Raw genomic sequence first — 26,244 nt, 5'->3', positions numbered from 1 at the left:
GTGACCTTGCACTCCCCAGCAATGTGAAATGGGCATGGAGCCCCCTCTAGAACCAGTGGGCATGTTCCCCACTTCAGCTGAGGTGCCTCCACCCCTCTTCCCTTTGAGGTGTCTGGCCATTCCCAACATGATGCCCCTGCACACTGTAGTGCAGATTTTGTCAGGGAACAAGTTGGGCCTTGGATTGTGCCCTGTGGCCGTGTGGGCCTTTTGTACTTTGGACTAGCCATTGGCCCTGAACAGTGACTCATATTTCTCTTGTCACATGGACAATATGGTGGCTGTTGGCATCAAATTACACTATCAGTTCTGCCCAAATGTTGGTCTTGCATTATTATGACGTGTGTCCTTTGAGACTGGTTTTCCTCTGCAGCTGGTTCTGTGTATGGTGTGTGTGTGTATAGTGTGTGTTGTACGTGTATGTGTGTCACTCTCCTTTTCCTCCCTCCCTCCCTTGTGCGCTAGGTGGCTGTACTCACCGTCGTTGCCTTCGTCGGCATTGGTATTCCAGGTGGAGCATGGCATAGATGATCATCGGGGAGACTTGAAGTTCCGGTTCCATGGCGGCGTTGGTCTTCTCTGTGTCTCTGATGGAGAGTTTTTCATCTTCTATGTTCTGTTTCTGCAAGGATTTTGATGGCATTGGTACCGCCCCGGAATGGTGGCAGTTTGCTATGTCATAATATGGTAGGCGGTACCTTGTCTTCCTCCTGGATGTTGATGGCTACTGCCGTGGTCAGTGCTGTTAACACCCTGGCGGTTGGTGTGGTACATTGGCTGTGTATGGGAGTTATCACCGCCATGGTCATAATTTGACGGTAATTACCGCCAGGCTGTTGGAGGTATCACCGCCACTTTAACAGTCACCGCCATTGTCATAATGACCACCTAAGTTGCTTCAGCCGATTGGAAGTGCAAGGTCATTGACTCTGCACTGCTCACATGATGTCTACTGCTACGTATACAACCAAGTTGCGTGTTCACCTGTATCTTATCCAATCGCCTTGGAATTGTCAAATACACGTTTCTTCTCCACTGTGTTGCCTTAAATGTTTGTTAGATTTCGTGTTCATTCCTTAATCCAAAATGCAATTTATCAGCACATCCTATGAGCAGCTCAAACCTAACAGGTTTTGCAACCCCCACAAATGTCTTGTCAACAACTTCAATACCATGGAAATATAGCACAATAGGAAACCCTACCAATTGACATTTTCCTTAGTCTTTCCTTACTGCGAAATAAACATTTGGATGTACACACTTCCACTAATAACAATGTACTCTATTTCTCCACAGGTCGAACTGGCACTGCAACTGGCACTGCAACTGGTCAGACATTGCCCACCAAACAGACTCCAACCCACCCCTGAATAAAGCCCTCAGGGATGACAATACTCCTGGACATGTGGTCATGGATGACGAACCTGGTACATCTGGTCAGACGGCAACAGAGAGCTTCACTGTGCCCACATCAACACCTCTCACCCCAGTTGCTACAACAACTCAGCCAACAACATACCCCCCAACCTGTGCACCTAGCACAGTCAGTACAATCTTGTGCTCTCCAGTCCTGGATCCTGAAGTGCAAATCACCACCCCTGACACAGAGGGACCAGGACCCAGTTGGAGAGAGACCTCTGGGTCAAGGGCAGAGACTCGTGGGGGTCAGGTCTGTGGGAGGGATGCTGTGAGGTGACTGGGGCCACTCATGACCAAGACACCACCAGCCAAGACTTGGGGGTCTATCAAGAGTCACATGGCGTGATGGGTCAGGTGGTAACTGAACTCCGGGAAATCAAGTAGCTACAGAGGGACATGTACCAATAGATGGAGGCCCATAATTCCAACATGGGCACCCTAACAGGGATGCTGATGGACATTAATACAACCGTGAGCAGGGCTTTTCCACTACAATCTACCCCTTCCTGTGGTACAAGTACATCAAGGCCATCTACATCTGCAGCAGACACAGGAAATGAGGCTCAGCTAGAGGAAGAAACACTGTCAGACATCCCTGCAGCACCTCTGTCTCTGCAGCAGCTGAACACCCTCGCAAGCGGGACGTCCATGCAAATATCCAGGAGGTACATATGGCATGACACCCACCACTGCCAGCAAGAAAAATCAACCTTATGTCCTCCTTTGTGTGTCACACATTCACTCTGTGGACTAATTCTGGACACTTTTTCATTCCTGATGGGAGGAGTAATTTGGACTTTGGGATACAGATGGTTTGGTGTCTACACTATGGTTTCATTCACCAAGTATGTATTCACCTTTAACACTTTAATAAATTCACAAGTCACAAACTCATTGTCTGCTGTGGTAAATTTCACATTTAGCAATGTAGATATGTAAGAGCATGGAAACTATACAATGACAAAACAAGTTACTTATGTAAGCATGGGTATGTTGCATGTACACAATGTTTGGTCCAGGATCACAACTGTGCCACACCAACACATACACACAAGTGTCTTGTCTGAGAAGATTTGTATTTCAATATTCAAATCATAGGCTAGCAAGATGTAAGATACATAGAGAATCAAACATGATTGAAGCGTACTGTGTAAGTGATCAAATTACAGGTACATACCTTTAGAACATGGAAGGAAGGGATAAGTCAGACATTGACCTGCGTAGTAGGCAAAAATGAATCTGGTTGATTTCATCAATTGGAGCCATATCACCTACCTAACAAAAGAAATCCAACATCACATAATGCAACATTCAGACAGATGGCAGTACAACAGTTCCAGATCACAGGGTCATCATAAGCCAGTGTTTTTGCATCTGGTGGTATCACAACCAAATGTCAGTGATGTGCCAAAAGAACTTTGGCCTACAATGATGAAACACATTGTTATACCTGGCATCCTTGGCGTGGTCTCCCCTATCTCTTTTGCCTCTGCTTCCATTGTTTTGGCTGTGTGCTGGACTCTGTTTTTGCTGTTTTTGGTACTCTGGGCACTTTACCACTGCTGACCAGTGCTAAAGTGCAAGTGCTCCCTGTGTAAATTCTATGTGTAATTGGCTTTTCCATGACTGGCATATTTGATTTACTAATACGTCCCTAGTAAAGTGCACTGGAGGTGCCCAGGGCCTGTAAATCAAATGCTACTAGTGGGCCTGCAGCACTGGTTGTGCCACCCACACGAGTAGCCCTGTAAACATGGCTCAGACATGCCACTGCAGTGTCTGTGTGTGGAGTTTTAACCTGCCAATTTGACCTGGCAAGTGTATCACCTTGCCAGGCCCAAACCTTCACTTTTTGTTCATGTAAAGTACCCCTAAGGTAGGCCCTAGGTAGCCCCATGGGCAGGGTGCTGTGTATGTTAAAGGTGAAACACGTACTGCTGTATTTTACATGTCCTAACAGTGAAATACTGTCAAATTTGTTTTTCACTGTTGCAAGGCCTATCTTTCTCATAGGTTAACATGGGGGCTGCCCTTAAATATCTTTTAAGTGCAGTTTCCCTTTGAGAGCAGATAGAGTTATGGAGTTTGGGGTCACTGAACTCACAATTTAAAAACACATCTTTTGGTAAAGTTGGTTTTTAAATTGTCAGTTTGAAAATGACATTTTTAGAAAGTGGACATTTTCTTCCTTAAACCATTCTGTGACTCTGCCTGCATGTGCATTCCCTGTCTGGTCAGACTGACAGTTGGGCTGCTTGTTAATCCCCTCTAGACAGTGACACAAAGGGAGCTGGGGTGGAGCCTGCATATCCTGATGGACCATCTGCGCTAGAGTGGAGGGAGGAGTGGATACTTACACCTGAATCAGCTGTGCCTGCCCTCATGCAATGCAGTCACCATCCCCTGGTATGAGTCCGGAACCAGGCCTGGGCATGGCAGGATCTTGTGAACAACAGAGACTTTCCTTTGAAGTCTGTCTACTTCAATGGCAGAAAGTGATATATGTAGTGGACCCAAAACCCCAGCTTTTCAGATTACTTCTGGAACTAAGAGAAACCTCTGTCAAGGAGAAGAGCTGAAGAGCTGGAGGAGGAGTACTGCCCCTTTGCCTGTGACTGTGCTTTGCTGGGTTGTCTGCGGTTGCTGCTTCTGCCTGAAAGAGGCCAAAGACTGGACTTTGTGGTATATTCCTGCTTGTGAAGAATCTCCAAAGGCTTGGCTTGAGCTTGCCTCCTGTTTTGAAGTCTCAGGGCTCTCAAAGACTTACTCTGCCAGCACCTGGACTCTTTGCTGAGACTCCTGCCCTGCCAAGTTGTGCCCTATCCAGTCTCTGGGCCCTTGAAAGGTGAATCTGGTACAACAAGGACTGAAATCCACAAACAGGACTCTGTGCAGGGAAAACTTTGATGCACCACCTGCAACGCGGCTGTAAACCTACATCGCGGCTGGAGAAACAATGTAACACCCACTTGCGGCTGCTGAAAGTGACTCAAACTCCAGGTAGCGCAGTTTTCCATCACTATGCGGCCGGATTTCTCACACATTATCGCTGGGCATAAAAAATCTACATAAACCTGCGCGGACCCGAGGGGATCCGTCTGGAAAATGACACACTGCCTCACTTGCGAGTGAGAAAACAATGCATCGCTGACTTTCTCCATGCACGCTCGACCTGGCGGCTTTATTGTTGCCGCGAACCAGATATTTGTGTGACAACATTTCCTCTGTTTCCTATAGAGTAAGAATCTTTTATTTTAAAAATTCATAACTTTACCTGTTTATGTTGGATATTTGTTGTTTTGGTCTTGTTTGATTTAGATAAATATTCACTATTTTTTTTAACTGGTGTGGTGTCCATTTTGTAGTGTTTTCACTGTATTACTGTGTGTTGTGGTACAAATACTTTACACATTACCTTTGAGATAATCCTGACTGCTTGTGCCAAGCTACCATGGGTGTGATTAGGGGTTATCTTAGGTGCGTATTTCCATTGCCTGACTAGAGTGAGGGACCCCGCAAGGACAGAGTGAAAACTGACTCTCACCCAGAGACCCTATTTCTAACACACATAAATAGCTACATACAGTCCAAACAAACACAGTGTTTAGTCAATGGGAAGTAAGACTAACATGGATTTGGCCTGCAACTACATAGGTACTGAGCACAGGATGACCCATATAATCCATCATGGCCACCACACAACAAGGAACAAGTCCAATGGAGTCTCCTTAACTTCCATCCTATCACTATGCAAGCTGTCTTGGCACAGGGCTTGTATACCGAAAGTCTGTGACATACATTCCCAGGAACAATTCATGTCCACTTTGTATGTCCCAACAGCATCAAATACCTGCCAATGTCACAACTCTGAAATGTCCAAATGAGGATGCCATGGTGAAGGTACCTAAACAAGCACAAAAACAAAGAGTATAGTTATGAAACCATATATGTGACACACTTCACATAGCAAACGTCTGGAGAACGCAGTCTATGAAAAAAATCTGACATAAACAAAGCAACATTTACTAATTTTGAATGTGTCAAAAGCTTCATCACCAAATACCCTTTGCCAGATTTTTCCAGAGCTTAAGCCCCCTAACACTTTAAAAAAAATATACTCCTCACATCATTGCAACAAAAATTAATTGTACAGTCAAAGTCATGACATACTTACACTCATGAGAATAAGCTGTAGATGAGGTCTTGTTGCAAGTCAACTCCTTCCTCTTCACCACTATCATCATTTGGCATTTCAGGATCCTCACCCGGTAGCACCTCAGGCTCTACCTACTCTGCAATGTAAGGTATGTTCCTTCGCAGGGCAATGTTATGGAGCATGCTGCAGGCCAATGTAATCTGACACACCTTCCTGGGTGAGTAGAGGAGGGCTCCCCCAATCTTGTTTAGACAGCAAAATCTGGCCTTCAGGAGCTCAAAAGCCCGCTCAATTGGCGGCCGTGATCTTCCATGGGCCTCACTGAAGCGTACTTCCCCTGGCATAGTTGGATTCCTCAGCGGTGTCAATAACCAAGGACGGTTGGGATATGCTGAGTCTCCTGTTTTGGAATGAGACATAAGAGCTTCAATGAGTCTCGCACTTCCTGATTATAGCAACTGACATTTCACATGCAAAGTTAGGACAGATGTTACTTACCAACAAGGCAGGCACTCTCTGATTGCAGTTGTGATATCAGTTGGGGTATGGTGCTGTTTCACATTACAAAGGAATCATGGGCTGACCCTGGGAACCGGGCACAGACACTTGAAATGTACAGATCTGGTAAGTAGACAACTTGCACGTTGATAGAATGTAAGTACTTCCTGTTTCAATAGACTTGTTCACTTGCATGTGGTGGCACTAATGCAATATGGGTGCCATAAATGGCTCCCACCACATATGGGATGCCCCCAAATCCATAAAAGCCAACTTTCACATTGGCTAAATCCTCATATCTGGGGAACCTGATGAAGCTGTCAATGTGTTTCATCATTGCTGATTGAGCGTCTTTTAAAACACCACTGAACATAGGTTGTGACATACCACCAGCTATGGCCACTGTATTCTTGAAGGACCCTGTAGCCAGAAAGTGTAATACTGCCATGAGTATCACAATGAGTAGTATACATGTTGGATTAGTAACAAATAAAAACCCAGAGCAGATCCGAAGGTCCAGGAATTGTAAAAAAACATTCAGTGAGTCCAGTCCAGATGACACTGCAGTAGTAGGAGTGTGATGTTTATTCCATTTATCAACAGGTAGTCAATTTCATTTATGAGCTGGCAGCCAACATTTGTTTCACCTTTGACTAATTTTTCAAGGCAAAATAGTTGACAAAAGAGTGAAATCAAATTATGTTTGGTGGAAAAAACAGGGCCAAAGTATAGGCTTCTGCGAGTACCCCAAATCTGTTAAGCTGGAGTAGCAGGGCCAACGTACAAGTTTCTGCGAGTACGTTATATCTGTTAGTTGTACACGAAACTACCAGAAAAGTAAATTCAAAATGAAGCACACAGAGGGAGTGCCTTGATAAGTTTCCCCCGAATTCTGCTGCCATGCGTAGTTGAGTGCCAAAAGTACAGGCACAGTTTTTTCCACCAAACATAATTCGATTATGCTCATTTTCCAACTATTTTTGATGCTCATTGGCAGCCTTGAAAAAGTTATCAAAGAGGGAACACGTGTTAACTGCCAGCTATCATCTGCGGTGTACAGTGCGGTTATATGGCATTTATGACCAGTAACGCACTACACTGATGATTGTGTACTAGAAAATACACAACAATGGAGTATTACATATGTCTACATGTTACAACACATTTGTAGTGGTAGTGATGCATTTACCAGTCAGCAATACTGTAGTTTCAACCGATAAAATGGCAGATGCCTGACCTCCTATATTTGACTTTTGGAAGCTGCCGCTGAGGTGAAACACGACCGCGAGGTGGACAGTTTCATTCACGGTGGTCCCAGCAATAGGCTAACATTGTTGACTGTGATGGTCGTGGACCAATGGCTGTGCCCATCTACAGCGATGACTGTGTACATGGCATACATGTGCGCAGTGGTTTAAAAAAACTCACTGGCCTCCTGACACTTCTGCCATCAACACCTCCTCCACTTTAGCTGCTGTGTGCTGCCTCTGGGCGCATTCGTGCCAGGTCAAGCAGGTGAAATAAATGCCCCCAGCCTTCTCTCCAGGGGAGCTGGAGAAACTTGTTGATGAGGTTCTTCCCCTGTGTGGTCAACTCTATGGCTCACCAGAGGAACAGGTAACTATCTCACAGACATATTTGACTATGTTCAACACCATCCTTTCCTTTAGCACAAGCTACAATCTGCCTCTGAGTCCCAGATATTTTTTTAGATGACTGTAGTTACATTTTGTGGTCCTTGAATAGGATGTACATGTCATGGATTGTGGAGTCCTGTACTTTGTGTATTTCAAATGGCCCTTCTGTTGCAATCACATGTCTATGCAAGTAAACATTTCAGGGAAACAATGATATATCTGACGATCAGATGATGGTAAATGAGAAAACAAATGTATTTGCATCACAGCATAAACTGTATATATATATATGTATATATATATATACTGTTAGAAGCAGTTGGGAAGAACGTTAGCAATGTGTACAGTCCCATATTTCACTCAGCCCAGACCAGGCCGGCCTTGGCAAACTGTTTTCTGAGAGCTAGCTAAACCTCACTGACCCCTTCAGAGTGCCACAGAACCTTAAGTTCACATATAGGATGGCCATAAGATGTACTGTCATGCATTGAAGTGATGGAAATGTGATGTTCATGTTGGTTCAGTATGCTCATCCTGCAGAAAGCAAGGCCTGTCAAAGGGTTTCCCATTAGGGGCCATAGCCCAGGATAGTGACAATGCAACTGATGCAGAGAGTAAGCTCCCGGTAGACCTACACATCCTTGGATGTTCCCAAAAAGAGTCTTCAGAACTAATAGTAGGCCTGAATGCTTTTGTATTACCTACATTTGGAATGGCGACTGAGGTAAGCCCCTGACCTACTACATTGTTCTTTTGACCCACATTGTCAATGTGTGACATTTACTGTTGACAGACCCCTTACTCCCACAGGTCTGTTTTCACTTTTCCTAAGTCATGTTTGCACTGTACTGGCCTCTTGCACAAGTGACAAATATACAGTGGCGATAGTTGGTGAGTTCCAGAGAGATCACTTCATGTGAATCACTAGCTTTGTTACGTTGAACCAATCAGGCCAAACATACCCTGGCATGCTGATGTCATGTGTGTAAGAGTACCACATATGGTAAAAGATGTGTCCTGCGATACCAATACATACCACCCCAACTCAATCAGATGTAGCATGGGATTCCGTTATATAGTCCACATATACACTGAGAGGAAGCTCTCGTGGCACTCATACCAGCCCTTTCATTGTCACCTAAGTCTTAGGTTATAGTCTTGACTATGGTAGTAGCCTGTATGGACCATATGGAACAAGTCAATGTGCCTGGATGTAAAGGTGTCTGTACATTCATACACATGTAGTTTACCCTTCAGAAGATCACAATGGTGTGTTGTGTTTCACAGTGGCTCACATCACAATACATGCTGGTTGGCCCTGGGCTACATGATGTTAGTGGGCTTGGTTAGTCAGTGTAGGTCATGACCAGAGTTATGGATAGTCAGCAAATGACTACAAAAGTGTGTATGTATATTCCTCTACTCATCAGCATGTGCAACATCCACGTGTACTCTGTTAACAAATCATAAATGCTTGTGCTAGGTGTCTATAAAGTGTGTGTTAGCCAAACAGATATTCTAAATGATGCAATTATGATCTCTTTATTTGTCTATTTTATCCATAGAGGTCAAAGGCTATCAGAAGAGCCATCGCCCGGCAGGTGCTGTCATGTGTCCATTTTCATGTGGGTACCTTATACCTCCTTAAACTAAATGTGTGACCCATTCTGTTACTGCTGTATATGCTTTCATGACTTGCACTTACACATTTCTCACATTTGCATGGCACTTAGTTATACTAATGGTTGTCCCTGATATACATAAAGTCAAAGTTCCTGTGCAGATAGTCATTTTGAGGGATGTGCAAAGTGGTACAAGGCCCAGGGCACCACTCTTCGATGGGCCTCCTGGTACTGGCATTCCTATTCTGCATGGATTGTTTTCATTGTGACCTTTGAATCTTTATCACACTGATTATTTTGCATCCCATTTCATTTGCATTATCCTAAAATGTAGGTGATATGTGGAAGTCCATAACAGAGGTTTAGAAGAGAAGGTGTGATTCAGTCTCATGTCACATCCATACATAGTTATCTTTTATATCGCATCAGGCCAGGGCATGTGAAAAATGTGAGGGCGTCACTTAGATTTGTAGGTGTGATATTGATGATGAGTTGCTGTTGTGTAACACAATGTAATGGACACATCACTTTCCCAGAACATTAGTTCTCACACATTTACAATTTAGAAGAGTGTGTCTGTGTACTGTCAGTGATCTGGCCAAAGAGGGCATCATAGAGCTGTGAATGAGTCATACTTTGAATACGAATAGGGGCACACAAAATATGTTTGGCTCATAGATCACATACCCCATACCAGGTCCATGATGGGGCATTGATTTGCTGTGGAGTTGTTGGTAACAGGTAAGTGTTTGGCTTACCATTGGTTGTGTCCACGAAGGCAACGAGTTTGGGTATTATCTGGCAGCACAAGCAGTAGAAGTGCGTGTACGATCGGCTCCATGGCGACACCCGATCTGTAAATCTGAGTACAGGTGAGTTTCACCTTATATGCCTCCCTTTCTGCCTGCTCAGATGTGGTGGTTGGACCGCCACAGTCACATCAGTGGAATACCACCTCGTAATTGGACCGTCAGTTGCACTGGGGGTCCACCCTTTGACAGACACATTGGCCTATCTTGCCAAAGTCGCGGTCTGTATTTGCTGGTGTCGGCCGGACCACGGCAGTCTTTTGTCTATGTAACCCCATGCATATGTCAGACCGCCAACACTGCTGCGTGATGACCTGCGACGGAGTGACTGTTGCACCCCATGGCGGTCTTAGGACCGCCAAAGTCATAATCTGGCCCTAAATCTTAACAGAAGATCAACATCTGCTGCCTTGCATTTCTTTGAGGATAACTACCCCTCTAAACCTCTTTACATCATGCTTTCTTCTTACTAAACTCCTGCCCATAATTCATCAATAAATCACCAGTCGTACCAATTATCTCCACTTACCTGATGCTTCTGATTTTGATAAATAAATAATAACAAGCATGTCCCCCATTGTGCCAAAATAATGGATTGTGCATTAGAGTGTCCTTGTTTCCAACGTTCATGCACTCATGAGTCTGACTTGCAACATAATCTGATGTGTATGCAAGCCCAAAGAACATACAAATTTGCGTCATCAGGCGGGCTTAAAACTACCAAAAAACACCATTAGTATCAAAACTTCTTCCCACTAAACATCTAACATACACCTAGCTGATAATCATTTCTCCGGTTTTTACTTGCTCACCAAAGATAGAAGCAAGGTTTCACCAGGAGCCAGGGAGAGGAAAACCTTTGAGACACCAGCCTGGCTGGCACATAAGCACTCCCTCATCCTTGCCCTGAGCCCGAAACAAAACAGGAAGTGCTGGGAGAATGCTGGCAGCCTATTGTATGATTCAGCTGATGGTGGGAGGGGTTAGTGGTTAGCATTCCTATTTAGTTTCCTGTCCTGAAGTGGGTCAAACCTCATTAGGGATGACTCAGACGGGGAGAAGCGACGTAGAGGTAATGCTCATCCTTTATTGTGTTCATTCTTATTCCTATGCTTACACTATGCTTTTCAAGAGGCTTGACAGTGGAATTAGAATGTTCAAAGGAATCATATTGAAGGAGGGTTTTAGCAAATGGAGGAAGGAGCAGGGAGCATCAGGAGAATGGCATGTGGCTGGCATTTTCTACAGAGTTAATCCTCAATAAAACATGCGTACTTTTCTATTACCGCTTCAAATTTAGCGATGAATACATGAACCCACCTGCCAGTGAGCTGCACATTGAATATTGGAACAGCACACCTTGGACACAGAAGTCTCATCGATTCCTACTATAGAGAGCCACACAGGCTCTACTATACTTTGTTGCGCCGCAAGGGCGAGCATTAACCCAAGTTTATAAACAAAGTTCGGGCCTGCTGACCCGGCAGTCCTTGTGTGATATACACTGGTGTTGAGTCGTTCTGTTGCGTATGCGAGGGTTTTCGGTCCACCCTTACATTGGCGACGAGGCGGGACCGGAAAAACAAAAATCTCTGTGAAGCAGGCAGGGAGTGAACCGACCGTGCTTCCCCACCGCTGGCACTTCTGCCTACCTGCCACCCCAGGAGTGCGTGTGTGGTGCAGGCGCTAATGCGGTAAGCCAACGGCTGCAGGGGCTCATCTGCGTGTCTCCCGGCCGCTCCAGGAAAACCACGCTCACCAAGTCGGACGAGGTACGTGTGCTGAGGGGTGCCGGTTGAGGGCAGGAGGCCGCGATCCGAAGGTGGCACGTGACACTGCCGTGTCAATCCAGGTCGGTTGGACATGAGGTCTCATAAGGGCATCTAGTATGATACCTGCTCAGAGAAATCTTGCGGGCGTACTGCAGGATCTGGAACACCTGTGCACACCAATTAAGGAAAAAAATAATAATACATATAAATAAAACCCCACACAAGCTGAAGTCATTGCACGTGGACTGCCTCTGCTGTGCTGGGCAGACAAAAGAAAGAAAAAAAACACAGAGAGAGAAAGGCTCGACCCTGCCATTGTCAAAGCAGACAAAAGAAAATAAGAATACGTGATTTAGGGAGAGACGAATACATACCCTTTGGGAAGGACTTGAACAAGTAACACTGTAAAATGAGTACACCGCAGCAGAGTAGAGAGCAGCAGCCCACACATGCTCCTGCAGGGGCTCACTCGTCATTGGCACACGCACTCCTGGGGTGGCAGGTAGGCAGAAGTGCCAGCGGTGGGGAAGCACGGTCGGTTAGGTGTAGAACATGTCTACGGACTCTACCTCCGTCTGCTGGGCTTGAAGCAGTTTGAACCGTTCATAATCAGGATTTAGCTGAGGCTCATAGTGCCGCCACAGCAGCGTCGAAATCTGCTGCATCACCTGTGTTGGGGAGTGAGTCAAACAACTTGTGAAGTTCATCGCCTCCCATGTGCAGCATCGGCGACCTGTCTACTGCGCCATCTGTTTCCCTCATTACGCAGAAATAGTTCTCTTGGCGACCAAGCCAAAGGTGTCATAGTGGTGCTGCTGTGGCAGGGTCTTCTAGTTGGCTGAATGGGTAACATACGACGAGGAAACGAAGAGGACATTTTTGTTATTTCATTCACAGGATGGAGACAACACAAGCGGCGACCACCCCCATGAGCACAGTCAGTATAAACAACACCTCTGCCACCGTACTCATTGACACAGGCGCGTCGGTCAATGAGATGGACAACACAATGTACCAACAAATATTTTCCAAACCGCGTCTGTCGCCCAGCATCACAAAAATCTACACATATGGAGGGCGCGATCCTCTTCCGCTGCAGGGCCCTATAGAGGTGTCCATTACCAACGAAGAACACAATACCAAAGCCAAATTCTATGTAGTCAAAGGAGACAGTGGCACACTGCTAGGGTGCCTGTAGGGAAGTGCCTCCCTTGGCATGGTTACCCCCTAACTTTTTGCCTTTTGTTGATGCCAGTTATGATTGAAAGTGTGCTGGGACCCTGCTAACCAGGCCCCAGCACCAGTGTTCTTTCCCTAAACTGTTCCTTTGTTCCCACAATTGGCACAGCCCTGGCACACAGATAAGTCCCATGTAACTGGTACCCCTGGTACCAAGGGCCCTGTGGCCCGGGAAGGTCTCTAGGGGCTGAAGCATGTACTATACCACCCTGGGGACCCCTCACTCAGCACATGCACACTGCTTCACAGCTGGTGTGTGCTGGTGGGGAGAAAATGACTATATCGACATGTCACTCACCTCGGGGTGCCATGCCCTGAACCCACTGCCTGTGGCATAGGTAAGTCACCCCTCTAGCAGGCCTTACAGCCCTGAGGCAGGGTGCACTATACCACAGGTGAGGGCATAGTTGCATGAGCACTATGCCCCTACAGTGCCTAAGCCAAGCCTTAGACATTGTAAGTGCAGGGTAGCCATACAGAGAATATGGTCTGGGAGTCTGTCAATTACGAACTCCACAGTTCCATAATGGCTACACTGAAATCTGGGAAGTTTGGTATCAAGCTTCTCAGCACAATAAATGCACACTGATGCCAGTGTAGGATTTATTGCAAAATGCACACAGAGGGCATCTTAGAGATGCCCACTGCATGCCAGTCTGACGCCTAGTGTTAGGCTGACCAGCCTGCCACAACCAGACAAGCTTCTGGCCACATGGGGTGAGTGCCTTTGTCACTTTGTCGCCAGGAACAAAGCCTGCACTGGGTGGAGGTGCTTCTCACCTCCCCCTGCATGAACTGTAACACCTGGCGGTGAGCCCCAAAGGCTCATACCTGTTGTTACAGCGCTCCAGGGCATCCCAGCTAGTGGAGATGCCCACCCCTCCGGACACAGCCCACATTTTTGGCGGCAAGTCGGGAGGAGATAATGAGGCAAACATGGAGGAGTCACCTACCAGTCAGTACAGCCCTTAAGGTGCCCTGAGCTGAGGTGACCCCAGCCTTTAGAAATCCTCCATCTTGATTTTGGAGGATTCCCCCAATAGGAATAGGGATGTGCCCCCCAGACCTAGACATATCCCTAAATTCAGTATTTAGGAGCGACCCTGTGTAGGAGGCTGGCCTGGCTTATAGTGGGTACCTGATGGTACTTACACCTTGTGCCAGGTCCAGTTATCCCTTATTAGTAGATTAGTAGTGTTCTAGCAGCTTAGGCTGATAGAGGTAGCTATAGCAGAACAGCTTAGGCTGAAATAGGAGACATGCAAAGCTCCTACTATGCCACTTATATCATATAGCACTATAGCACTATATCATAAGAATCACTACACTCAAAGTTACTAAAAATAAAGGTACTTTATTTTAGTGACAATGTGCCAAAAGTATCTCAGAAGATATACTCCCTTAGGAGGTAAGTAAAATACACAAAATATACACACAAACCAAATTCAGGTTAGTAAACAGTTAGAAAAGTAGTGCAAACACTGTAAAATACAATAGAATGCAATAGGTCTAGGGACAACACAAACCATATACTAAGAAAGTGGAATGCAAACCTCTTAGGGACCCCTGGCCTAGTGTAATTTGTAGAGGGTTTCTGGGAGTGTAAGAAAACACTAAGGGTGTCCAAGATACCCCACCCCAAGACCCTGAAAAGTAGGAGTAAAGTGACCCTACTTCCCCAGAAACACACTAAAGTCATGATAGGAAATTCTGCAAAGACCACAACAGACTGCAAAGCACTGAAGACGGATTCCTGGACCAGAGGACCTGTAAAGGAAGGGGACCAAGTCCAAGAGTCACGAAAGTGTCCAGGGGGGCAGGAGCCCACTAAACCCCAGATGAAGGTGCAAAATGGCTGCCTCTGGGTGGAAGAAGCTGAAGATTCTGCAACAACGGAAGATGCCAGGAGTTTCTCCTTTGCACAGATTATGTTGCACGGAGTGCTGAAGGACGCAGAGTTGTTTCTTTGGAGAAAGACCACAAACAAGCCTTGCTAGCTGCCAAGGTCACAGTTGAAGAAAAAGGGTGCTGCCCAGGCCCAGGGTGGACCAGGAGGTCACCACTTGCAATAGGAGGTAGAGGGGGCCCTCAGCAACACAGAGAGCCCATGCACAAGAAGGCAGCACCCGCAGAAGTACTTGAACACGGGTTCAAGGAAACTGAGCACGGCGGTCATCTCAACACTACAAAAGAGGGTCCCAAGAAGCCGGTGGTCAACTCAGCAAGTTGAGCAATACAGGACAGAGTGCTAGGGGCCTGTGCTGTGCTGTGGAGAAGGATTCCTTTCAAAAGTGCACAGAAGCCCTAGCAGCTGCAGTTCACACAGTACACAGGATTACTGTCTGGAGAGGGGAGGCAAGGACTTACCTCCTCCAAATTTGGACAGTTGGACCACTGGACAGTTGGGGTCACTTGGGTCCACCACCTGTGTTCCAGGGGCCACGCTCGTCAGGATGAGAGGGGTCCCAGAGTACCCGTGATGCTGAGGTTTGGTGCCTGCTGGAGCAGGGGGAAGATTCAGTCGACCCACAGGAGATTTCTTCTTGGCTTCCAGTGCAGGGTGAAGGCAGACATCCCCCAGAGCATGCACCACCAGGAAACAGTCGAGAAAGCCAGCAGGATTAGGCGCTACAATGTTGCTTGTAGTCTTCTTGCTACTTTGTTGCAGTTTTTCAGGCATCCTGGAGCAGTCAGCGGTTGATCCTTGGCAGAAGTCGAAGAGGGAGATGCAGAGGAACTCTGGTGAATTATCTGAGGAAAAGCCCACAGGAGAGACCCTAAATAGCCCTCAGAGGAGGATTGGCCACCTAGAGAGGTCTCTGACGTCACCTGCTGGCACTGGCCACTCAGAGGCCTCCATTGTGTCCTCACACCTCTGGGACGCATTGGAGGAGCTCTGGGCACCACCCCTGGGGTGGTGATGGACAGAGGAGTGGTCACTCCCCTTTCCTTTGTCCAGTTTCGTGCCAGAGAAGGGGCGCAGGGTTCCCTGAACTGGTGTAGACTGGTTTATGCAAGGAGGGCACCATCTGTGCCCTTTAGAGCATTTCCAGAGGCCTGGAGAGGCTACTCCTCTCAGGCCCTTAACACCTATTTTCAAAGGGAGAGGGTGTGACACCCTCTCTCAGAGAAAATCCTTTGTACTGCCTTCCTGGGACTGGGCTGCCCAGACCCCAGGATGGCAGAAGCCTGTCTGTGGGTTGGCAGCAGCGGTAGCTGCAGAGAAAACGCCAGAGAGCTGGCTTGGCAGTACCCGGGGTCCATGCTGGAGCCCCGGGGATGCATGGGTTTGGCACCCCAATACCAGATTTGGCATGGGGGAACAATTCCATGATTTCAGACATGTTACATGGCCATATTCGGAGTTACCATTTTGAAGCTACATATAGGTATTGACCTATACGTAGTGCACGTGTGTAATGGTATCCCCGCACTCACAAAATCCAGGGAAATTGGCCTGAACTATGTGGGGGTACCTTGGCTAGTGCCAGAGTGCCCTCACACTTAGTAACTTTGCACCTAACCTTCACCACGTGAGGGTTAGACATATAGTTGACTTACAAGTTACTTAAGTGCAGTGTAAAATGGCTGTGAAATAACATGGACTTTATTTCAGTCAGGCTGCAGTGGTAGTCCTGTGCAAGTTTTGTCTGGGCTTCCTACAGGTGGGAAAAGAAATGCTGCAGCCCATAGGGATCTCCTGGAACCCCAATACCCTGGGTACCTAGGTACCATATACTAGGGAATTATAAGGGTGTTCCAGTGTGCCAATTAGAATTGGTGAAAATGGTCACTAGCCTATAATGACAATTTTAAAGGCAGAGAGAGCATAAGCACTGAGGTTCTGATTAGCAGAGCCTCAGTGACACAGTTAGTCACTACACAGGGACACACATTCAGGCCACAAACTATGAGCACTGGGGTACTGGCTAGCTAGATCCAAGTGAGACAGGCAAAAACAAACGGACATACAAGTAAAAATGGAGGTAACATGCCAGGCAAGATGGTACTTTCCTATATCCTGAACCCAGGAAATCAGATTCCTGCAACCTACAACAAGAAGGTCTGCTGACCTGAAAGCCCTGCAGAGACGACGGAGACAACAACTGACTAGGCCCCAGCCCTACCGGCCTGTCTCCAGACTCAAAGTACCTGCACAGCTATGCATCCAGTGGGACCAGCGACCTCTGAGGACTCAGAGGACTGACCTGCACCTAAAGGACCAAGAACCTCCTGAGGACAGCTGCTCTGTCCAGAAACAGCAACAATATTGCAAAAAAAGCAACTTTAAAGAGACTCTCATTTCCAGGCAGAAGGGTGAGTCTTCACACTCTGCACGAGTTTGGAGAAACCAACACTGAAGAGAGGTATCCCAGGTGACTCCAACGATGTTGTCACCCTGAGTCGACCTCCCTGCTCCCCCACGGTGACTCCGGCAGAGAGGATCCAGACGCTCCCCCTGAGGTGACTGCCTAGTAACAAAGGAACCGACGCCTGGACCAAGCACTGCACCCGCAGCCCCCAGGACCGAGAGGAGCCACCTAGCAGTGCTGGAGTGACCAGCAAGCAGCTCTCATCTGAGCCCAGTCGGTGGCTGGCCCGAGAAGCCCCCCTGTGCCCTGCCTGCATCTCCAGAGTGACCCCCGGATACCTCCATTGTTTTCAATAGCAAACCCGACGCCTACTTTGCACACTGCATCCAGCTGCCCCTGTGCCGCTGAGGGTGTGTTTTGTGTGCTTGTGTGTGTCCCCCCCCAGTGCTCTACAAAACCCCACTGGTCTTCTCCCTGAGGACGCAGGTACTTACCTGCTAGCAGACTGGAACCGGAGCACCCCTATTCTCCATAGGTGCCTATGTGTTTTGGGCCCTTCTTTGACCTCTGCACCTGACTGGCCCTGTATTGCTGGTGCTGTGGCTTTGGGGTTGCCTTGAACCCCCAACGGTGGGCTGCCTACGCCCAGGAGAATGACTGCGTAAGTGCTTTACTTACCTGAGAAACTAACCAAAACTTACCTCCCCCAGGAACTGTTGATTTTTTGCACTGTCTACTTTTAAAAAAGCTATTTGCCCTTGTAACCAAGACTGAGTGTACTACTGTTTTAAATCAGAGTTCTATACTTACCTGTGTGAAGTACCTTGCATTTTATGTTCTTACCTCAAATTTGAATCTTGTGGTTCTAAAAATAAATTAAGAAAATATATTTTTCTATATAAAAACTTATTAGCCTGGAGTTAAGTCTTTGAGTGTGTGTTCCTCATTTATTGCCTGTGTGTGTACAACAATTGCTTAACACTACCCTCTGATAAGCCTACTGCTCGACCACACTACCACAAAATTGAGTATTAGTATTATCTAATTTTGCCACTATTATCCTCTAAGGGGAACCCTTGGACTCTGTGCACACTATCTCTCACTTTGAGATATTATTTACAGAACCAGCTTCCTACAGTGCCACACTGCCAAAGACCTTGAGCTTGTTTTTTTCGCATGCCAGGTGCACATGTCGCACACGGAGTCCCTCCTCAGCGAGTTTCCCCAGCTGTTCACAGGGTTGGGAACGTTCAAAGACAAACAAGTCAAACTACATATTGACCCAAACGTGACACCAGTGGCGCTGCAACACCGGAGAATGCCCTTTCATCTGAGGCCAGCAGTCAAGAAAGAACTACAGATGCTTTAAAGCCAAGGGGTGATTGAAGAGGTTGACGGACCCACCTCCTGGGTCTCGCCATTGGTGATCGCATCCAAGCCTAAATAACCAGGGGCCATCCGCCTCTGTGTGCACATGCGTTTACCTAATCGGGCTATTAAGAGAGAGCGGCATATTACGCCCACAATGGACGATATCATTGCGGACCTGAATGGAGCCCAATGGTTTTCAAAGTTAGACTTAAATTCTGGCTATCATCAGTTGGAGTTGGACCCTGATAGTTGGAATATCACCACATTCTCTACCCACGTGGGGTTAAGACGCTTCCAACGGCTGAGTTTTGGGGAGTCGTCAGCGGCGGACGTATTCCAGAACGCCATTAGAGAGACGCTTTCAGGCCTGGCAGTTGTAATCAACTTGAGCAACGACATCCTGATCTTCCCAGAGACTCGTGAGGAACATCATTGCTGTCTGAGGGCCACGCTGAAGATACTCTCCAATGCGGAACTTCCTCTTCACAGGAGAAAATATGCATTCTATCAGACCTCGATCGACTTCTTCGATACATCTTCTTGAGGGACGGGTTGCAAGTTGACCCAAAGAAGGTAGAAGCCATTCGACAGGCACCGACCCCTCGAAGTGCGACAGAAGTCAGGAGTTTCCTGGGAATAACAACATACTGTGGCCTGTTCATTCCCCAACTAGCCACAATGGCGGAACCACTTTGACAGCTCACGAAAATTAATCACAAGTGGGAATGGAGCCCCAAAGCAGACAAAGCTTTCTAGGAGGTAAAAGGGGCACGGCTAGACAAGGTGACTACGGTGTATTTCCACAGCGAGAAGCGGACGGAAGTGGTGGTAGATGCGGGCCCCGTGGATCTGGGGGCGGTTCTATTGCAGGAGCAGCATCACCAAAAATGGGCCCCAGTAGCGTATGCCAGCAGGGCCCTATCGGCGGTAGAGCGAGAGGTGCTGCCGATTTGGTGGGTGTGCGAACACTTCCACCTGTACCTCTACGGCCATGAATTTCAAGTTGTTACAGACCACAAGCCTCTGGTATCATTGTTTACCGGATCCATGCGGCTGGCTCCCCCAAGAATTGAAAGATGGGCTGTCCTGCCCCAACCATACCAATTTAAATTTATCTACTGCCCTGGTGCGAATAACCTGGCAGATTACCTGTCAGGGCATCCCCGACAACACCGCTGGGCACATCTCATGAAGATGATTTCGGAGAAAGTTGAGAACTTCATCAACGTGGTGGTACAGGTGGCCTGCCCTGTGGCCCTAACACTGTCAGATATAGTGGATGCTTCGGAAAAGGATCCTGTCATTAATCGAGTTAAAGACGATCTGAGCCGGAACCGGTGAAACACTTCCTAGAGGGGGTGAAGACCTATGACCCCGAAGAGAGGGCGGCCAAGCAAGGAATGTGGAAAGTGAAAGAAGAGTTGTCAGTCGGGTGCGACGGACTCCTTCTGAGAGGACAAAAAATAGTGATTTCACGCAGCCTGTGGGACTGGGTGGTGGAGTTAGCCCATCAGGGCAATCAAGGAGCAGCCAAGACAAAGGCACGCCTCCGAGCTAAGGTGTGATTTCCAGGTATGGACATAAAGGTAGACACACTCGTAAGAAATTGCCACTCCTGCATAATCACATCCATTGAACAGCCCACTAACCCAGTAGTCACCGAACCTCCCAGACAAAAGCCGTGGTCAAAATTAATTATGGATTTTGGAAGTTTCCCCGACGGGAGGCTAACGGCAGTTCTGATTGACTCATACACAAAATTTCCAGTGGTGGAAATAGTGGCCGCCACCTCTTTAGCAAGTGTTAGATGGTCCACCATTTCAGGGGCAGGACTTCAAGACCTTCTTGAATGGAATTGCAATACACCACCACAAAATCACGCCATACTGGCCACAGGCCAATGGCGATGCAGAAAGATTTATGCAGACCCCTAAACAAGCCTTGAGAATAGGGGTAGAAAGTGGCAAAGATATGGAAAGTGGCATGCAACAATTCCTGAGAGCCTGTCGACAAACGCTTCACAGCACCACTGGGTGTGCCCAAGCAGCTCTGATGTTCAAGGTGGCTCCGCTTGACTGTATCCTGGCTTGCTCTCAGTGGGAGCCCCTTGAACTAGATGTGGAAGCTACACAACAATGCCGGACGCAGACCAATGACAAGGCAACTGCCAATAGAAGGACACGACGCCTAGACCTTCAGGAAGGCGACCGGGTAGTTGTGAGAAACCGACGTCCTGGAGGGAAGTTTCAGACCCCGTTTGAACCCGAGGTATGGAAGGCTGCGAGAATCTGGGGGTCCATGGTGTTTGCCTGCTGTGGAGAAAGGCAGGTGACAAGAAACATATCGCACTTGAAACGAGTGGGTGTGTCCATGTAAGCTGGAGATGAAGAGGGAGAAAAAGAGGGTGCTGTCAGAGGGGAAGAATGTGAGACAGAAGAGAGATTGGGTAGTCAAGAGACACCATGTCCTACATCGGAGCGACAAGCAGATGAAGTCAGTGATGTGGTGTCGAGTGGTCGGAATGAAAGGTATCACCTCAGGCCTAACCCTGCCCCCAGCCAGAGACTCAGAGACTTTACCTTCTAAAAGAGACAAGTAGATGAGCAGACTTGGGATAACCAGAGAGTGATCTGACGACCAGGAGCGCTCTCTCTCTCACCCCCCCCCACCAACTGGTGTCGAGTCGTTCTGTTGCGAATGCAAGGGGTTTCGGTCCACCCTTACACCTATCAACATTCAAGTTTTTAATATAGCAGTCGGTGATCTGGTAAATCCATCAGGATACTCTTAAGGCGAGTTTTCAGGGCCGTACTTTTACTGCGAGGTGCACGTCAGACGACGCTAATAACAGGCAGGGCCAGGCAGAGGGTTAATTTCAATTTCTGTGCTCAAAACTGATTATTGCGAGTGAGGAGCAGGGGTGGGCCACACGTTCCAGACGTAAAAAACTGACAAGTCAGGTTCATGCCGATTCCCAACACTGGCAACTATTTTATATTCATGCTGCATCCTTCAATTGTCATTCTATGCGCACGGCAATATCGGCTTTCGTCAGGGTCTTGATATAGATCGTTTCTCGTCACACACGAGTGACTGTGATTTTACCTGACTACATTTTTCCAGGTACTTTCACAGTTTTTACTTGGCAATCACAAGGCCTCTTTTTAACTAAAGGAACTACTTCCTCTATGTTCCGTAATCCAGATTGCTAGGCACATTAAATGCCAGCTAAATTTTACATTTGCCACTTCAGTTTGCAGATCCAGTATATTTTCAATTGTAAATCACATGACATCTTTTTAAATAAAGGGCCTACTGTATTTACTTAGTACACTCCAATGTGACTGAAGGAACTGCTGTACTACTCGATATAATCTAAAGTGTTATCCACTTTAAACTATTAAATGTGTCACTTCAATTTACAGATTCAATTTATACCCATCGCCTTGTGATGCTTGTCCTCCTAAAATGATGCAACATCCTGGATGCAGTAGCCGATCTTTGAAATACTTCTCTGAAAACGGGAAAAGTTCCAGGCAACATAAAAAAGCCGTAGTATTACCCATATTTAAAAAAACTGGTGATAACCCAGAATTATTAAATAACTATTGCCCAATTTCGCTATTGTCTTATTGTGCTTAACATCTGGGGTCTTAAATTACTCTGTAAGTAAGTATCCAATCACATAACTCCAACTTTTTAGACTCATCCCAAGCATGGTTCCACCCTAGACATAATAAAGAAAGTTTGATCCTATCAGTTGACTTAAGAAAGAATCTGAATGATAGTCACACTCCAGGTCTGATTTTGCTTGATCTCTCTGCAGCCTTCCACACAGTGGGCCATGAGATCTTACCTGACAGGTTACAGGCTGCAGAAATCGTGGAGACAGCTCTCAATTGGCTTTTCCCTTTTCTAAAGTATAGGGCGCAGTCAGTCCAGGGCGCACCCATTGTGGGCCTCAGAAAGAAAGACTGAATGCCGCCTACCACAGGGGTCTGCCCTTTCACCACACCTCTTTAACATTTATATTCAGCACCTTAGAAGACACTTGTCAAAAGAGGGTACCAGATTTTTAATTATTCTATTTTGCTTCGACCTGACACTTTGACCTCAGTGCAAGATAATTTTCATGATATGATGCGTTTTTATCAGCAATTGAATGAGGCATGATCACTTAAAATGACTTCTGAGAAAACAGCGATTGTGATGTTGAATCTATGGGCCAGATGTATCAAAAAACCGAATTGCATTTATTAAATAGCGAATTTTAAGAAATCGCTATTTAAGAAATGCGAAATGGTATGTATGAATTTTGTGATTCGGTAATAGTGATTTCTTAAAATTCGCAAATGCTATTACAGAATCGCAAATAGAGAATTCGACCCCATTCGCACGTTTGGGCCTGTAGGCCCATAGTTGCAAATGTTTTTGCATTTCCAAAATTGCGAATTCCAGTTAGGAATTTGCAAATTAGGAAATGCAAATCCCAGGGTGCTGGGGGCCTAAGGCCCCTTCTGCTGAACCCCACCATTTTTTTAAAGGATATGTGAAGCACACGCATGCCTTAGAGGCACGTGTGCGCTACATGTCAATTTTAAAAATGCATTTATAATGAATTTTTAAAATTTGGACATGGGTACCACCAAACTTTAATTTGTGGTAATTGCATTTCCTAAATGCCCAATTCGCATTTAGGAAATGCTTGATACATGTGCTTTGGAAATCACAAATAGGAATTTTCTATTTGCGATTTCCAATTTAGAGAATCACACTTTGCGATTCTCTAAATGGGGTTGCAATTTTAAGGAATTGCTATTTTAGCGATTCCTTAAAATTGCACAGTGAATGCCTTTCATACATTGTGAAAGGCATTTTTGCATTCGCAAACGGCCGAATTTTGCAATTCGCACCGTTTGTGAATGCAAAAAAGCTTGATACATCTGGGCCAAAATCCCTTGCTCTGGTCCAGTCAATACTGGCCTCTAGAGATGGGTGCTTTGCCAGGGCCGAAGAGCCTTGGAGGTTTAATTGACCAACATCAACATCTCTCGATGAGATTGTGTCTAAATGCAGTGGTTTCACGATGTGTCTTTATACTGCAAACTAGAATGATCCAATCGTTCCTCTTCTTTGAAACAGTAAAGACTATTATGGCAGTGGATATCGCTGCTAAATTGAATTATGCCCATGGTATATTGTTGGGCCTCCCTGACTGTGACCTCAATAGGCTCCAAATGTTTCAGAATGCTGCTGCCAAACTCTCTACTAAATGTCAACTTGCTTATGAATCTGTTGTCAATTGTAGTTTATTACGTCCTTTAGTAGCTTTCATGGATCGTTCTATACCCTTAGTTGTACTGATTGTTTCAACCAGAGTAGGATTCCTGCTGCACAAAAATTGTTCCTGAGGTTTTCTTTTCGTAGCATCCTTCAACATTTTAATCTCGAAGATATTGTTAAATAGAACCTTCAAAATTGCACGAAGAGGATAAAGTACAAAGCTCTGTAAACGTAATTGTCTTCTACTTCTTCATCAGTGGGATTAGTTAGCACACCTAGACAAATTCCGGGTAAAGAGAAGAACAATAAGAATAAAAAGCTAATGCCAAAACAAGGTTTTTGCTTCAGATGTGGTTCACTGTTTCACATATCCCACTAGTCACGTCATCCTGGGAGAAGTAAGCTGTGCAACAACTGCAAACAAATAGGTAATTTCCCAAAATGTGTAAGGCCTCTCAAAAAAGTGCACATGTTGCTCATTTACAATCCAATTCATTGACGTGATATTGATAAATGCAAATTAGTGAAGACTATACAAACACAGTGAAACAATAGTAAATATTGTGATCCTATTAGTGAAATTGTAATTGGTAACACTACAGCTGATTCGGGATCACCAATTACAAATATTTCTGAGTTGTTTTATAATAAATGATCTGCGCTCATTTATTTCCTACAGATATTAATCCTTTAGCATTTGGGAGAAAACACATTGAAATGCTATGATTTTTCTGGGAGAAGATTAAGGGCCTGATTAGGATTACGGCATCCCTAAAACCTCCGTACCCGCAGTGGCGGTTCCACCACCGCATCCTTGGCAGTCCAACTGCCAGATTGGGATGCTGGCAGTCAGATCGCCACAAGACTACCGCCAGGATCTTGAATCCTGATGCGTTGGCAGTGGGGAAAGCCATGGTCAAGCAGCTGTGCCAATGTTGGGACCGCCGTGCTGATCTCTGTGAGAAAGTGGCCCCTTTCTAGCATGGATACCCCCATTTTTGGCCTGTTTGACTGTGTCACTGGGATTCCGCTAACCAAGACCCCAGTGCTTATGCTGTCTCTCCTTTTAAATTGATTGTTGGATACTGTTAACACAGTATTCCACTCATAATTGGCATACTGGGGCCCCGTCATAAGTCCCTAGTATATGGTACTTAGGTACCCAGGGCATTGAGGTTCCAGGGGATCCCTATGGGCTGCAGCAATACTTTTGTCACCCATAGGGAGCCCATGCAAAGACTTCTACAGGACTGCCATTGCAGCCTGCGTGAAATGGTGCATGCACCCTTTCACAGCGATTTTCACTTCACCAGGTCACTTATAAGTCGCCTATATGTCAGACCTTCCAATCCTAAAGGATGGGTGCAAAGTACCTGTGTGTGAGGGCACCCCTGCACTAGCAGAGGTGCCCCCACATAGTCCAGGACCATTTTCCCGTACTTCGTGAGTGCGGGGACGCCATTTTACACGTGCACTGGACATAAGTCAATACCTATGCTCAGCTTCACAATGGTAACTCCAGATATGGCCATGTAATGTGTCTAACACCTGGGAATTGTACCCCAATACTGATTCTAGTATTTGTTTTACAATTTCATGCACTCTGGGGGCTCCACAGTGGACCCCCAGTACTTCCAAACCAGCCTTCTGAGGTTTTCCAGGCAGCCCCAGCTGCTGCCACCTCACAGAAAGGTTTCTGTCCTCCTGTTGCTCAAGCAGCTTGAGCCCAGGAAGGCAGAACAAAGCATTTCCTTTGGGAGAGGGGTGTTACACCCTCTCTCTTTGGAAATAGGTGTTACAGGCATGGGAGGACGATCCTCCCAGAGCCTCTGGAAATGCTTTGAAAGGCACAGATGGTGCCCTCCTTGCATAATCCAACCTACACCGGTTCAGGGACCCCCAGGCCCTGCTCTGGCGCAACCACTCCCCTTTCCATAACCACTCCAGGGGTGGTGCCCAGAGCTCCTCCAGAGTGTCCAAGGTGGTGGGGCACTCTGGGAGCATCTGAGTGGCCAGTGCCAGCAGGTGATGTCAGAGCCCCCCATAGGTGCTTATCTGTGTAGCTGACCAATCCCCCTTTCAGGCCTATTTAGGGTCTCTCTTCAGGTGTTTGCTCAGATTCAGA

The sequence above is a fragment of the Pleurodeles waltl genome, chromosome 8 (genome assembly GCF_031143425.1).
Source record: "Pleurodeles waltl isolate 20211129_DDA chromosome 8, aPleWal1.hap1.20221129, whole genome shotgun sequence".
Taxonomy (NCBI): domain Eukaryota; kingdom Metazoa; phylum Chordata; class Amphibia; order Caudata; family Salamandridae; genus Pleurodeles; species Pleurodeles waltl.
Note: the sequence above shows the minus strand (reverse complement) of the source record.